The sequence below is a fragment of the Zea mays genome, unplaced genomic scaffold (genome assembly GCF_902167145.1).
Source record: "Zea mays cultivar B73 unplaced genomic scaffold, Zm-B73-REFERENCE-NAM-5.0 scaffold_45, whole genome shotgun sequence".
Lineage (NCBI taxonomy): Eukaryota > Viridiplantae > Streptophyta > Magnoliopsida > Poales > Poaceae > Zea > Zea mays.
Window position 1 is genome coordinate 40,001 of NW_023367091.1, and position 15,000 is coordinate 55,000.

Sequence of the window (15,000 nt, forward strand, 5' to 3'; positions counted from 1 at the left end):
TCTCCTAGACGCCGTAGAGAATTGAGAATTTTCATGTCTTTCAATTCTCGTACTCGTAATTGGAAAGTTACGGAAGGAGATCCATCATTTTGCAATGAAAACAACATAAAAAACTCTGGACAATTTCGAAATCAGACCAAGCGTCTTAATACATATGCAAAAAAATTCATTATTGCCCACCATTGATTACAAGATTTAGCTTTTATGAATCGCTATTGGTTGATACGAATAATGGCAGTCGTTTCAGTATGTTAAGGATACAGATGTATCCACAATTCATTTAGAGTTACTTAATAGCCTATTTCTTATACTATATCTCTATCCCGTGAAATATCTCGAGCCCAAAGATGGATGCATATGCTGTGTTTCATTTTGCTAAATGATATCAATTAAATGGTATATCAAATTCTATAAATTGGATATAGCAATAAATAATCAGCAAAATTCTTTTATTTTAGATAGAAGAAATGTTTCTTCTATCTAAAATAAAAGAATGTACCCTTCTATCCAAATCCAATTTGCATCGATAAAATAAATCCAAATTCCAGATTCCAGCAGTAGATGAATAATTGCAAATTTTTGTGTGTACGAGATTAGAATAACTTAAAATAACTGACATAATTTTTTATTTTTCCTGATCAGAAAAATACATGAAAAAGAAAGGAGGTAGAAAAATTTGTTGATTTATGGTTAAAGAAGAAAAACAAGAAAACAGGGGTTCTGTTGAATTTCAAGTATTCAGTTCACCAATAAGATACGGAGACTTGCTTCACATTTAGATTACACAAAAAAAGATTTTTCATCGGAAAGAGGTCTACGAAGACTTTTGGGAAAACGTCAACGTTTGCTGGCTTATTTGGCAAAGAAAAATAGAGTACGTTATAAGAAATTAATAAGTCAGTTGGATATTCGGGAGAAGTAATTTAATCGTTCTCATTTTTTTCTTATTTTATTAGTAGTCTTATAGTAGTCCTTAGATTTTGCATTTTGATGAGCCTCGTTTTGAGGAATTCATGGAATAATCCATTTTCATGGAATAAAGAATAAGAACAAGGATATGAGTCTATCGCTTAAAAGAAAAGATCTCATGATAGTCAAGATGGGCCCTCAACACCCATCAATGCATGGTGTTCTTCGACTGATTGTTACTCTCGATGGTGAAAGATGTTATTGATTGCGAACCCATATTAGGGTATTTACACAGAGGAATGGAAAAAATCGCGGAAAAACAGAAGTATTATACAATACTTGCCTTATGTAACACGATGGATTATTTAGCTACTATGTTTACAGAAGCAATAACGGTAAATGCACCAGAATTCTTAGAGAATATTCAAATACCCAAAAGAGCCAGCTATATTAGAGTAATTATGTTAGAAATTGAGCCGTATAGCTTCTCATTTGTTATGGCTTGGACCTTTTATGGCGGATCTCGGGGCACAGACTCCCTTTTTCTACATTTTTAGAGAGAGAGAATTGATATATGATCTATTTGAAGCTGCTACAGGTATGCGAATGATGCATAATTACTTTCGCATCGGAGGAGTCGCTGCCGATCTCCCTTATGGATGGATGGATAAATGTTTAGATTTCTGTGATTATTTTTACAAGGAGTTGTTGAATATCAAGAACTTATTACACAGAATCCCATTTTTTTAGAACGAGTTGAAGGAGTCGGTTTTATTAGCGGAGAAGAAGCTGTAAATTGGGGCTTATCGGGACCAATGTTACGAGCTTCTGGAATACAATGGGATCTTCGTAAAATTGATCCTTATGAGTCTTACAATCAATTCGATTGGAAAGTCCAATGGCAAAAAGAAGGAGATTCGTTAGCTCGCTATTTAGTACGAGTCGGTGAAATGAGGGAATCCATAAAAATTATTCAACAGGCTGTAGAGAAAATTCCTGGAGGACCTTATGAGAATTTAGAAGCCCGACGCTTTAAGAAAGCAAAGAATCCCGAATGGAATGATTTTGAATATCGATTTCTTGGTAAAAAACCTTCGCCCAATTTTGAATTATCAAAGCAAGAGCTTTATGTAAGAGTAGAAGCTCCAAAAGGCGAATTAGGAATTTATCTGGTAGGAGATGATAGTCTTTTCCCCTGGAGATGGAAAATTCGTCCACCGGGTTTTATTAATTTGCAAATTCTTCCTCAGCTAGTTAAAAAAATGAATTGGCTGATATCATGACAATATTAGGTAGTATAGATATCATTATGGGGGAAGTTGATCGTTGAAATGATAATAGATAGGGTAGAGGTAGAAACTATCAATTCTTTTTCGAAATCGGAATTATTTAAAGAAATCTACGGACTTATATGGATTCTACCCATTTTTGCCCTCCTACTGGGAATCACAATAGAAGTACTCGTAATTGTGTGGTTAGAAAGAGAAATATCCGCATCGATACAACAACGTATTGGTCCTGAATATGCTGGCCCCCTGGGACTGCTTCAAGCTATAGCAGATGGAACTAAACTACTTTTAAAAGAGGATATCCTCCCATCCCGAGGAGATATTCCTTTATTTAGCATTGGTCCCTCTATAGCAGTCATATCCATTTTATTAAGTTTTTTAGTTATCCCTTTAGGATATCGTTTTGTTTTAGCTGATCTTAGTATTGGTGTTTTTTTATGGATTGCGATTTCAAGTATTGCTCCTATTGGTCTTCTCATGGCAGGATATAGCTCAAATAATAATATTCTTTTTCAGGCGGTCTACGAGCGGCTGCTCAATCTATTAGTTATGAAATACCATTAACTTTTTGTGTACTAGCAATATCTCTACGTGTGATTCGTTAAAATAGGATCTTTTCCTCTAAAATACATTGAATGCTTATCTTCCTTTTGCTTATTCTGTATTCGCGTTGGTAAGTTAAACTCGATAGCTATATGAGTGAAACAAAACAGCTTATTAATTTGTAGTAAAAGTAAAAAATCTCATTTCCTACGTACAAGAAAAAAGTTCAAGTAAACATAAGCAGTGTAAACTCTTTACCCCAAGGTTGAGATTGTTTGATTAGTCATCATATCTTGAAGCGGGCAAGAATAAAGGATTCGCGATATGGAATTCCATTACTAGAATATTTTGAGTTATTACTATAATTTAAACTTATAACCATAAGGCAATCCATCAAAAGTTAGTGAGGGATTAGGAACACTAAAGTACATACAGGATTAGTAATGAGAGAATCTAAATCATTAGACATTTTTCCTCATAAAAGGAATCATAATAAGGACTTGAAATTGGTGGAAATGATCAAGCAGTACTTTCTTCAGATTCCGGTCTAGAGTATGTTCCCATTCACTTGTTAAGGAAATGGCTATCAAGAACGAATTAACCCTTTATTCTTTTTTTTTAAGTATACCCCTCCCGGGGAAAGAAGAGTAGGACAAAAGATATGGAATACAATACAAAAAAGGATCTTTATTTATTCTTTCCTTCCTTTATCCCTATTCATACAGAATTCCTCATGAACTAATGCCAAATTCTTTCCATTTATTAATTGCTATAACGAGTGATTTATTCCAATATTAAGTTATTACCGAACAAAGCAAAATTATATTATATAAAGGATGAGATCAATTCGGAAGCGCTTTTTTGTTATTCTAGCAGACGTAATTGCTTTGGTCTAATTTTGGGCTTTCCAATCAATTTTATCTTATCTAATTCTATCTATGCCCAGAGGATGATACCGAAACGAAACAATCCTTTCCTTTTTTCTGATCATAGAGGAGCCGTATGAAGCTAAGGTTTCATGTACGGTTTTGAATAGCGGTGGGAACTGTGATGTTATCATCGACTATGATTATCTAATAGTTCAAGTACAGTTGATATAGTTGAAGCACAGTCCAAATATGGTTTTTTTGGATGGAATCTTTTGGCGTCAGCCTATAGGTTTTCTAGTTTTTTCTAATTTCTTCTTTGGCAGAATGTGAAAGATTACCCTTTGATTTACAGAAGCAGAAGAAGAATTAGTAGCAGGTTATCAAACCGAATATTCTGGTATTAAATATGGTTTATTTTATCTTGTTTCTTACCTAAATTTATTAGTTTCCTCTTTATTTGTAACTGTTCTATACTTAGGCGGGTGGAATTTCTCTATTCCCTATATATCCTTTTTTGGATTTTTCCAAATGAATAAAATAATTGGAATTTTGGAAATGGTAATAGGTATCTTTATTACATTAACTAAAGCTTATTTATTTCTCTTCATTTCTATCACAATAAGATGGACTTTACCCAGGATGAGAATGGATCAGTTATTAAATCTTGGATGGAAATTTCTTTTACCTATTTCTCTGGGCAATCTCTTATTAACAACTTCTTCCCAACTAGTTTCACTATAAATAAGAATACAATAACAGTAAGAATATTTTCAACACAAAAGTTCTCTCAAACAAGAGAAAGAAACATACCTTTTTCATATATAGATTTAGAATATGTTCCCTATGCTAACTGGGTTCATTAGTTATGGTCAACAAACAATACGCGCCGCAAGATACATTGGTCAAAGTTTCATAATTACCTTATCCCACACAAATCGTTTACCTATAACGATTCACTACCCTTATGAAAAATCAATTACATCGGAGCGTTTCCGGGGGCGAATACATACTTTGAATTGATAAATGCATTGCTTGTGAAGTATGTGTTCGCGTATGCCCGATAGATCTACCCCTTGTGGATTGGAGATTTGAAAAGGATATTAAAAGAAAACAATTGCTTAATTATAGTATTGATTTCGGAGTTTGTATATTTTGCGGTAACTGTGTTGAATACTGTCCCACAAATTGTTTATCAATGACTGAAGAATATGAACTTTCTACTTATGATCGTCATGAATTGAATTACAATCAAATTGCTTTGAGTCGGTTACCAATCTCCATAATGGGAGATTACACAATTCAAACAATTAGGAATTCGCCTCAAAGTAAAATAGACGAAGAAAAATCTTGGAATTCAAGAACGATTACAGATTACTAGGTATTAGGATTTTTTTATTAGAAAATCCATTTTACTAACTCTAACGAAAAAGAATAACTACTGCTTAACAACTTATATGTATATACAAAAAAATATCCTAATACCTTTTTCCTTCCTTGAATCTTTTAGTTTTAGTCAGTTCATGAAAAATTTTATACTAGAAATTTCTTCTTATCCATAATGGATTTACCTGGACCAATACATGAGATTCTTGTGCTATTTGGGGGATTTGGTCTTCTACTAGAGGTCTAGGAGTAGTATTACTTACCAACCCAATTATTCTGCCTTTTCGCTGGGATTATTCTTGTTTGTATATCCTTATTCTATTTTTTATTAAATTCCTACTTTGTAGCTGTCGCACAACTTCTTATTTATGTGGGAGCCATAAATGTCTTGATCATATTTGCTGTAATGTTTGTAAACGGCTCAGAGTGGTCTAAAGATAAGAATTATTGGACTATTGGAGATGGGTTTACTTTACTCCTTTGTATAACTATTCCTTTTTCACTAATGACTACTATCCCAGATACGTCGTGGTATGGAATTCTTTGGACTACAAGATCAAACCAAATAGTAGAACAGGGTCTCATAAATAACGTTCAACAAATTGGGATTCATTTAGCAACCGATTTTTATCTTCCGTTTGAACTCATTTCCCTAATTCTTCTAGTTTCTTTAATAGGTGCAATTACTATGGCTCGACAATAAGAAATACTTAGAATGAGTCAAAATTCTTAGAATTTCAAATATAAAATAAATAACTAAAGAATCACAATTTTGATTTAGTAAAACCCATCTACTGCCAATACAACAAATACCTTCTTTTCTCTTTTGTTGCGTAATTGTTCTATTCTAATTAATTGAATCGGTTCAATTCTTGTCCTCATATTGAAATGAATCGAGATTGATAAGGAGTTAGTTAATGATGTTTGAGCATGTACTTTTTTTGAGTGTCTATTTATTTTCGATTGGTATCTATGGATTGATCACAAGCCGAAACATGGTTAGAGCTCTAATATGTCTTGAACTTATACTGAATTCAATTAATCTAAATCTCGTAACATTTTCTGATCTATTTGATAGTCGCCAATTAAAAGGAGACATTTTCGCAATTTTTGTTATAGCCCTTGCGGCTGCTGAAGCAGCTATTGGACTATCCATTCTTTCTTCCATCCATCGTAACAGGAAATCAACTCGTATCAATCAATCCAATTTTTTTGAATAATTAGACATAGAATCCCCTAAACAAAGGGGCATATATAATAATAAGAAACATTAAGATGAATAGAAATCTAATCTTATTTTCTTATTAGTGTTTAATAATATCCTTTTTTTTGAGTAGGTTATTTCAGAGTATTGTTTTTTACTTATTGAATATTGCATTTTTGCAATTCATTGATATTGCAATTTGAATATTGCAATAATTTATATTGAAAGATGATAGCCAATTTATTGGGCTAATTCGAATTAGTATGTAGAATTCGTATAATTATAACTGTTGAAGCCTTAAATTCAAGGTCTCTTGGCTCTTTTCACGCTTTCTCACAAACAGATTACGAAATATATTGCATTATTTGTTAAAGTTTGGATAAACCATTGCTTCGTCTGGTGTCTACAATACATCTAATTTATATAGTACTAATTTCATTTTTACCAGATCGAAATTTTTATGTTGAAAAGGAAAATTAGAGATCCAATGTCACATTCTGTAAAAATTTATGATACATGTATAGGATGCACTCAATGTGTACGAGCTTGCCCAACAGATGTATTAGAAATGATACCTTGGGATGGATGTAAAGCCAAGCAAATTGCTTCCGCGCCGAGAACCGAAGATTGTGTGGGTTGTAAGAGATGCGAATCCGCCTGTCCAACGGATTTTTTAAGTGTCCGCGTTTATTTAGGGCCTGAAACAACCCGCAGCATGGCTCTATCTTATTGATACGTTACAAAAAACTCCACTTGAATCGTCTGATTCCTCTTTACCGAAGAAGCCTGTGCTCGAAATAATCGAGCATGGGCTTTTCTGGTCAAAACGTATCTTGTCTTTATTACTTTATCATGAGTTATTTTCCTTGGTTAACAATACTTGTTGTTTTGCCGATATTTGCAGGTTCATTAATTTTCTTTTTACCTCATAAAGGAAATAAAATCGTTAGGTGGTATACTATAGCTATTTGTTTATTAGAATTCCTTCTAATGACTTATGCATTCTGTTATCATTTCCAATTGGAGGATCCTTTAATCCAATTAAAGGAGGATTCTAAATGGATAGATGTTTTCGATTTCCACTGGAGATTGGGAATCGATGGACTTTCATTAGGATCTATTTTATTGACAGGATTTATCACTACTTTAGCTACTTTAGCGGCTTGGCCGGTTACTCGGAATTCGCAATTATTCTATTTCCTGATGCTAGCAATGTATAGCGGTCAAATAGGATTATTTTCTTCACGAGACCTTTTACTTTTTTTTATCATGTGGGAGTTAGAATTAATTCCTGTTTACTTACTTTTATCCATGTGGGGGGGAAAGAGGCGTCTGTATTCAGCTACCAAGTTTATTTTGTATACTGCAGGCGGTTCCATTTTTTCTTAATTGGAGTTCTGGGTATGGGATTATATGGTTCCAATGAACCCGGATTAGATTTAGAAAGATTGATTAATCAATCATACCCTACAACATTGGAAATACTACTGTATTTTGGCTTCCTTATTGCTTATGCTGTCAAATTGCCGATTATACCTTTACATACGTGGTTACCAGATACCCATGGGGAAGCGCATTACAGTACATGTATGCTTTTAGCCGGAATTCTATTAAAGATGGGAGCATACGGATTGATTCGGGTCAATATGGAATTGTTACCGCATGCTCATTATCTATTTTCCCCTTGGTTGGTAATAAATAGGAGCGGTGCAAATAATCTATGCAGCTTCAAACTTCTCTTGGTCAACGAAATTTCAAAAAAGAATAGCCTACTCCTCCGTATCTCACATGGGTTTCATAATTATAGGAATTGGTTCCATAACCAACATTGGACTAAATGGAGCTATTTTACAAATATTATCTCATGGATTTATCGGTGCTACACTTTTTTTTCTTGGCGGGAACGGCTTGTGATAGAATGCGTCTTGTTATCTCGAAGAACTGGGGGGAATATCTATCCCAATGCCAAAAATTTTTACCATGTTTAGTAGCTTTTCAATGGCTTCTCTTGCCTTGCCGGAATGAGCGGTTTTGTTGCAGAATTAGTAGTATTTTTTGGACTAATTACTAGTCCTAAATTTATGTTAATGCCAAAAATGCTAATTACTTTTGTAATGGCAATAGGAATGATATTAACTCCTATTTATTTATTATCTATGTTACGCCAAGATGTTCTATGGATACAAGCTATTTCATGTTCCAAACAAAAATTTGTAGATTCTGGACCACGAGAACTCTTTCTTTTAATCTGTATCTTTTTACCAGTAATAGGAATTGGTATTTATCCAGATTTGGTTCTCTCGCTATCCGTTGAATAGGGTAGAGGTTCTATTATCCAATTATTATACTAAATAGGATTTTCTTTTTTTAACCAGTCCGCTCTATATTCCAGAGTGGAAAAATAAAAAATTCAGAAAAAGTAAAAAAGTCTAATTAGATCTATCTCGAATTTTTGAGAACCCCTTGAACGTCTTTTCAAAGGGTTCTCAAATCAAACTAAAAAGGAAAAAAACCGAAGGTTTTATGTTATGTAATTATTTAGATGGTAATGTAAATGAACCGTAACTATTAAACCTATTTCCTAACAGATTGATACCAAAATAGCAGATCCAAATTATAAGAAATCCTATCGAAGCTACAAGTGCGGAATTCGTACCCTTCCAATTTGGATTTTTTCTACTATGTAAATATATTGCAAATATGGTCCAGGTAATAAATGCCCAAGTTTCCTTAGGATCCCAATTCCAATAGGATCCCATGCCTCATTAGCCCATACTGCTCCACAAAGATACCCACGGTTAAAAGAGTAAACCCTAGACTAATGACACGATAACTCCAAGAATCCAAACGCTCAGTTAATTGATATTTGTAATAATTTGGAAATACGGAAAAGAGGTGTTTTTTAAAGCACTTCTTTTTGCATATAAATATTCAATCTCACTAAAGAAAAATGTTTTTAAGAAAAACATTTTTCTTTAGTGAAAAGAAATCGAAATTCTTTCGAAATCTAATGATTAGAAGAGCGGCGGATAATAAGGATCCACACAAAAGAGTTGCATAGCTTAGTAACATCATACTGACATGCATCATTAACCACTGAGATTGTAGAGCAGGTACTAGTATTGTGGATTGATGCATTTCAGTTAAAAGACCCGACGTGGCAAAGCCTTGCGTTAAAATAGTACTTGGCGTAGTTATTGTGCTTAAATCATTTTTCGAGTTCTGTATCTTAGGAATAGTATGAAGAAATATACAGAGTCCATGAAAGGAAGATCAATGACTCATATAAATTACTTAATGGAAAATGTCCCGAAGAAACCCAACGAGAGACTAAAAATCCTGTTATAGAGAAAAAAGTAGCTATCATTCCTTTTTCTGACGAATCACGTAATCCCCTAAGTTCACGAACTAATAAGGTTATCAAATGAATCGTAATCACAATTGAAATGGTTGAGAAAGAGATATGAGTTAGTATATGTTCTAAAGTTGCAAATAGCATAACGATAAGGTCCCATTACAAAATTGGAAATTTCGAATTGAATCCATTTTCTAATTTATTGTATTCTTTTTCGAGAATGCCGCCACTCGGATTCGAACCGAGATGCTTGAGCACTGCTTCCTAAGAGCAGCGTGTCTACCAATTTCACCATGGCGGCTAATTTAAAATAATAGTTAACTTAAAAGAATAATAGTTATTTTATCGTGCATCGTCGAGACTGGGAGAAGCCATAGAATTTAGGAACATTAGAAGTTCATCATTAGAAGTTCATCATTAACTACAATGAAATGCATTTTGTATTTTAGAAAAATTGATAGAATGAAAGCCTTTACACTCTTATTAATATGATGTACCAGTCCTAAACCCATTTATATGGGAATTTTGGATAAGATTAGGTGGAGGTTGTAAGTCCTATTGCAAGAATAGTCTACTTTTTATAATAGAATCCTCGTTTTTATGAGAATTCTATTATAAAAAAAAGTTCTTTGATAGGAAAAGAATACTGAGGACACAATATACCAAAAACTTTTGTTCTATATAATGATAATGGAGGGATTCGTTCTAAGAATATTGTACCGAGGAATTCGACACATAAAAGTACATTTATTAATTAATCCGAATTATTCATTCATATTAATAATTGGAATTTCTTTTGGATAGTTCAATTCAGATTATTTCAAAATCTTATTATTTGTTTGCTTGTTGCCCAGAAAAACCTTTTGGTTTTGGATGCTCGTTGCCCCTAGAAAATGATCTTGATTTGCTAAAGAATAAGATTGTACTATGGAAAAATAAGTCTTTTTTTCCAAAGATTTTTACGAATACGCTTTTTTTGACATCGAAGTACGTTTTTTTGGAACTGCCATTCAAAAAGGGAATTACTTTTTTCTAGTTGTATGTGAAAGACATCTATTGCCACAAATCAATCCTTCTTTCTGTTTTTCTTAGTATTTATACTTAGATACTGAAAGATACTGAAAGATACTTAAATTCTAAATTCTTCTTTAGTTCATTTTGTCTAATGTGGATAAGACAAGAGTTTTTTAAGATTTTCTATTTAAATCAATTTCTATATCAAATATACTCCATATATAAATATATGGTATGGGGGATAAGCCCTCATATAAGAGGGGGAGATAAAAAGAAGGTAAAATTCAATTCAAATAGTTAATTAAGTTCAGAAGGCTATTCCATAATTGAATTCCAATAAAAAAAAATACTTAGTCTCTTAAACAAGACATTCTAAAACTTAGAGAATTCTAGTCATTAGGATTTCCTTTTATATGAAATAAGCAATATTCGAGAATTTCCTATAAATATAGGTTTTCTTTGGAATTCAATCAATCAATTACGAAACAAGAGAGCTCTTTATTTTAACAAAAGAAATACAAAAATGATTAGAAAGTAAAATTATTCAATCTTTTTTTGTATTTTAATAAATATTTTTTTTTACTAATAACTAGATACCGAAATTCTTTGATTCACTTTTTGAATTTAAGTAACTAAACCCATTCTAAATTTTGGAATATTTTAATGAGAGAAATTAGAAAAATTCATAATTCCAGTATTTTTATTTTTCTTATTTGTTTTTTAATTCCCTTTAGAAAGAGATAAGAATAGGTTTGGTGAATCGGAAACAATTTTATTTTATAGAAAAATTGAACTATAAATTTAAACTAAAAATTGCTATTTCTTTTCTTATGGAACATACATATCAATATGCCTGGGTAATTCCTCTTCTCCCACTTCCAGTTATTATGTCAATGGGATTTGGACTTTTTCTTATTCCTACAGCAACAAAAAATCTTCGTCGGATATGGGCTTTTCCTAGTATTTTACTCTTAAGTATAGCTATGGTATTCTCACTTCACCTGTCTATTCAACAAATAAATGGAAGTTCTATCTATCAATATCTATGGTCTTGGACCATCAATAATGATTTTCCTTAGAATTTGGATACTTTGGTCGACCCCCTTACGTCTATTATGTTAATACTAATTACTACTGTAGGAATCTTAGTTCTTATTTATAGTGACGATTATATGTCTCACGATGAAGGATATTTGAGATTTTTTGTTTATATAAGTTTTTTTAATACTTCCATGTTAGGATTGGTTACTAGTTCCAATTTGATACAAATTTATTTTTTTGGGAACTTGTCGGAATGTGTTCCTATTTATTGATAGGCTTTTGGTTTACGCGGCCAATTGCAGCGAGTGCTTGTCAAAAAGCTTTTGTAACTAATCGTGTAGGGGATTTTGGTCTGTTATTAGGAATTTTAGGTTTTTTTTGGATAACGGGTAGTTTGGAGTTTCGGGATTTGTTCAAAATAGCTAATAACTGGATTCCTAATAATGGGATTAATTCCTTACTTACTACTTTGTGTGCTTTTTATTATTCCTTGGTGCAGTTGCAAAATCTGCACAATTTCCTCTTCACGTATGGTTACCTGATGCTATGGAAGGACCCACTCCTATTTCGGCTCTTATACACGCAGCAACTATGGTTGCTGCGGGGATTTTTCTTCTAGCTAGACTTCTTCCTCTTTTCATATCCCTACCCTGGATAATGAGTTTCATTTCTTTAATAGGTACAATAACACTCTTCTTAGGAGCCACTTTAGCTCTTGCTCAGAGAGATATTAAAAGAAGCTTAGCCTATTCTACAATGTCTCAATTGGGTTATATGATGTTAGCTCTAGGTATAGGTTCTTATCAAGCTGCTTTATTCCATTTGATCACTCATGCTTATTCGAAAGCTTTATTGTTCTTAGGATCCGGATCCGTTATTCATTCAATGGAACCTCTTGTTGGATATTCACCAGATAAAAGTCAGAATATGGTTCTTATGGGTGGTTTAAGAAAATACGTTCCAATTACAAGAACTACTTTTTTATGTGGTACACTTTCTCTTTGTGGTATTCCACCTCTTGCTTGCTTCTGGTCCAAAGATGAAATCCTTAGTAATAGTTGGTTGTATTCACCCTTTTTTGGAATAATAGCCTCTTTTACTGCAGGATTAACTGCATTTTATATGTTTCGGATATATTTACTTACTTTTGATGGGTATTTGCGTGTTCATTTTCAAAATTACAGTAGTACTAAAGAAGGTTCGTTGTATTCAATATCCTTATGGGGAAAAAGTATATCCAAAGGAGTCAATAGGGATTTTGTTTTATCAACAATGAAGAGTGGAGTTTCTTTTTTTCACAAAATATACCAAAAATTCCTGCTAATACAAGAAATAAGATAGGATCCTTTAGTACTCCCTTTGGGGCTAAAAATACTTTTGTCTATCCTCATGAAACGGGAAATACTATGCTATTTCCTCTTCTTATATTACTACTTTTTACTTTGTTCATTGGATCCATAGGAATCCATTTTGATAATGGAGTAAAAGATAATAGAATATTGGAGTTAACCATATTATCAAAGTGGCTAACTCCTTCAATAAACTTGTTCCAGGAAAATTCTAATTCTTCCATAAATTCATATGAATTTCTCACTAATGCAATTTCTTCTGTAAGTTTAGCAATTTTTGGTCTATTCATAGCATATATCTTTTATGGATCTGCTTATTCTTTTTTTCAGAATTTGAATTTTCAAAATTCCCTTGTAAAAAGAATCCAAAAAAGAGCTTTTTGGATGAAGTAAAAAAAAAGATATACAGCTGGTCATATAATCGTGGTTATATAGATTTTTTCTATACTAGGGTTTTTATCCTAGGTATAGAAGATTAGCCGAACTAACGCATTTTTTTGATAAAGGTGTCATTGATGGAATTACCAATGGAGTAGGTCTTGCTGGTTTTTGTATAGGAGAAGAAATCAAATATGTAGGGGGAGGGCGAATATCGTCTTATCTATTCTTTTTTTTATGTTATGTATCCTTGTTCTTATTCTTTATTCCATGAAAATGGATTATTCCATGAATTCCTCAAAACGAGGCTCATCAAAATGCAAAATCTAAGACTACTATAAGACTACTAATAAAATAAGAAAAAAATGAGAACGATTAAATTACTTCTCCCGAATATCCAACTGACTTATTAATTTCTTATAACGTACTCTATTTTTCTTTGCCAAATAAGCCAGCAAACGTTGACGTTTTCCCAAAAGTCTTCGTAGACCTCTTTCCGATGAAAAATCTTTTTTGTGTAATTCTAAATGTGAAGCAAGTCTCCGTATCTTATTGGTGAAACTGAATACTTGAAATTCAACAGAACCCCTGTTTTCTTGTTTTTCTTCTTTAACCATAAATCAACAAATTTTTCTACCTCCTTTCTTTTTCATGTATTTTTCTGATCAGGAAAAATAAAAAATTATGTCAGTTATTTTTAAGTTATTCTAATCTCGTACACACAAAAATTTGCAATTATTCATCTACTGCTGGAATCTGGAATTTGGATTTATTTTATCGATGCAAATTGGATTTGGATAGAAGGGTACATTCTTTTATTTTAGATAGAAGAAACATTTCTTCTATCTAAAATAAAAGAATTTTGCTGATTTATTTATTGCTATATCCAATTTATAGAATTGATATACCATTTAATTGATATCATTTAGCAAAATGAAACACAGCATATGCATCCATCTTTGGGCTCGAGAATTTCACGGGATAGAGATATAGTATAAGAAATAGGCTATTAAGTAACTCTAAATGAATTGTGGATACATCTGTATCCTTAACATACTGAAACGACTGCCATTATTCGTATCAAACCAATAGCGATTCATAAAAGCTAAATCTTGTAATCAATGGTGGGCCAATAATGAATTTTTTTGCATATGTATTAAGACGCTTGGTCTGATTTCGAAATTGTCCAGAGTTTTTTATGTTGTTTTCATTGCAAAATGATGGATCTCCTTCCGTAACTTTCCAATTACGAGTACGAGAATTGAAAGACATGAAAATTCTCAATTCTCTACGGCGTCTAGGAGATGGATCGAATATTTTCAGGAACAAGAAAATCAGAAGAATCTTTTTCTCTATTCACTACCATTCCGCGTCTTCGACTTCTATTAGTTTCTTTTCTTCTTTAATGCAATAGCTATAGTTTGATATAGAATCCATTTCTCAAAGTAATGGAAACCATTCTCTTATAGGAAATGGTTCGAAAATCGCTATTCCACCTTTTAGGTTTAGGTATCGTGAAAAGTGATACCTGTGAAGATCGTGCATTTCAGTCACATTCAGATCCGTTTTTTCGAGTCCATGATATAACCAAATTGGATGGATCTTCCACCCGTTTAGCTAAGAAAGAATAGATGCAGAGGTGGATAATAGATCGATATGAAGATCA

General features: G+C 32.6%; 1 non-coding gene across 1 annotated transcript; it reads right to left on the minus strand.

Moving 5' to 3' along the window:
- Positions 1-9,773: 9,773 nt before the first annotated feature.
- TRNAL-UAG (transfer RNA leucine (anticodon UAG)) lies at positions 9,774-9,853 on the minus strand. Its single transcript has one exon. It is a non-coding gene; the product is annotated as a tRNA-Leu (tRNA).
- Between the last annotated feature and the right edge of the window lie 5,147 nt (positions 9,854-15,000).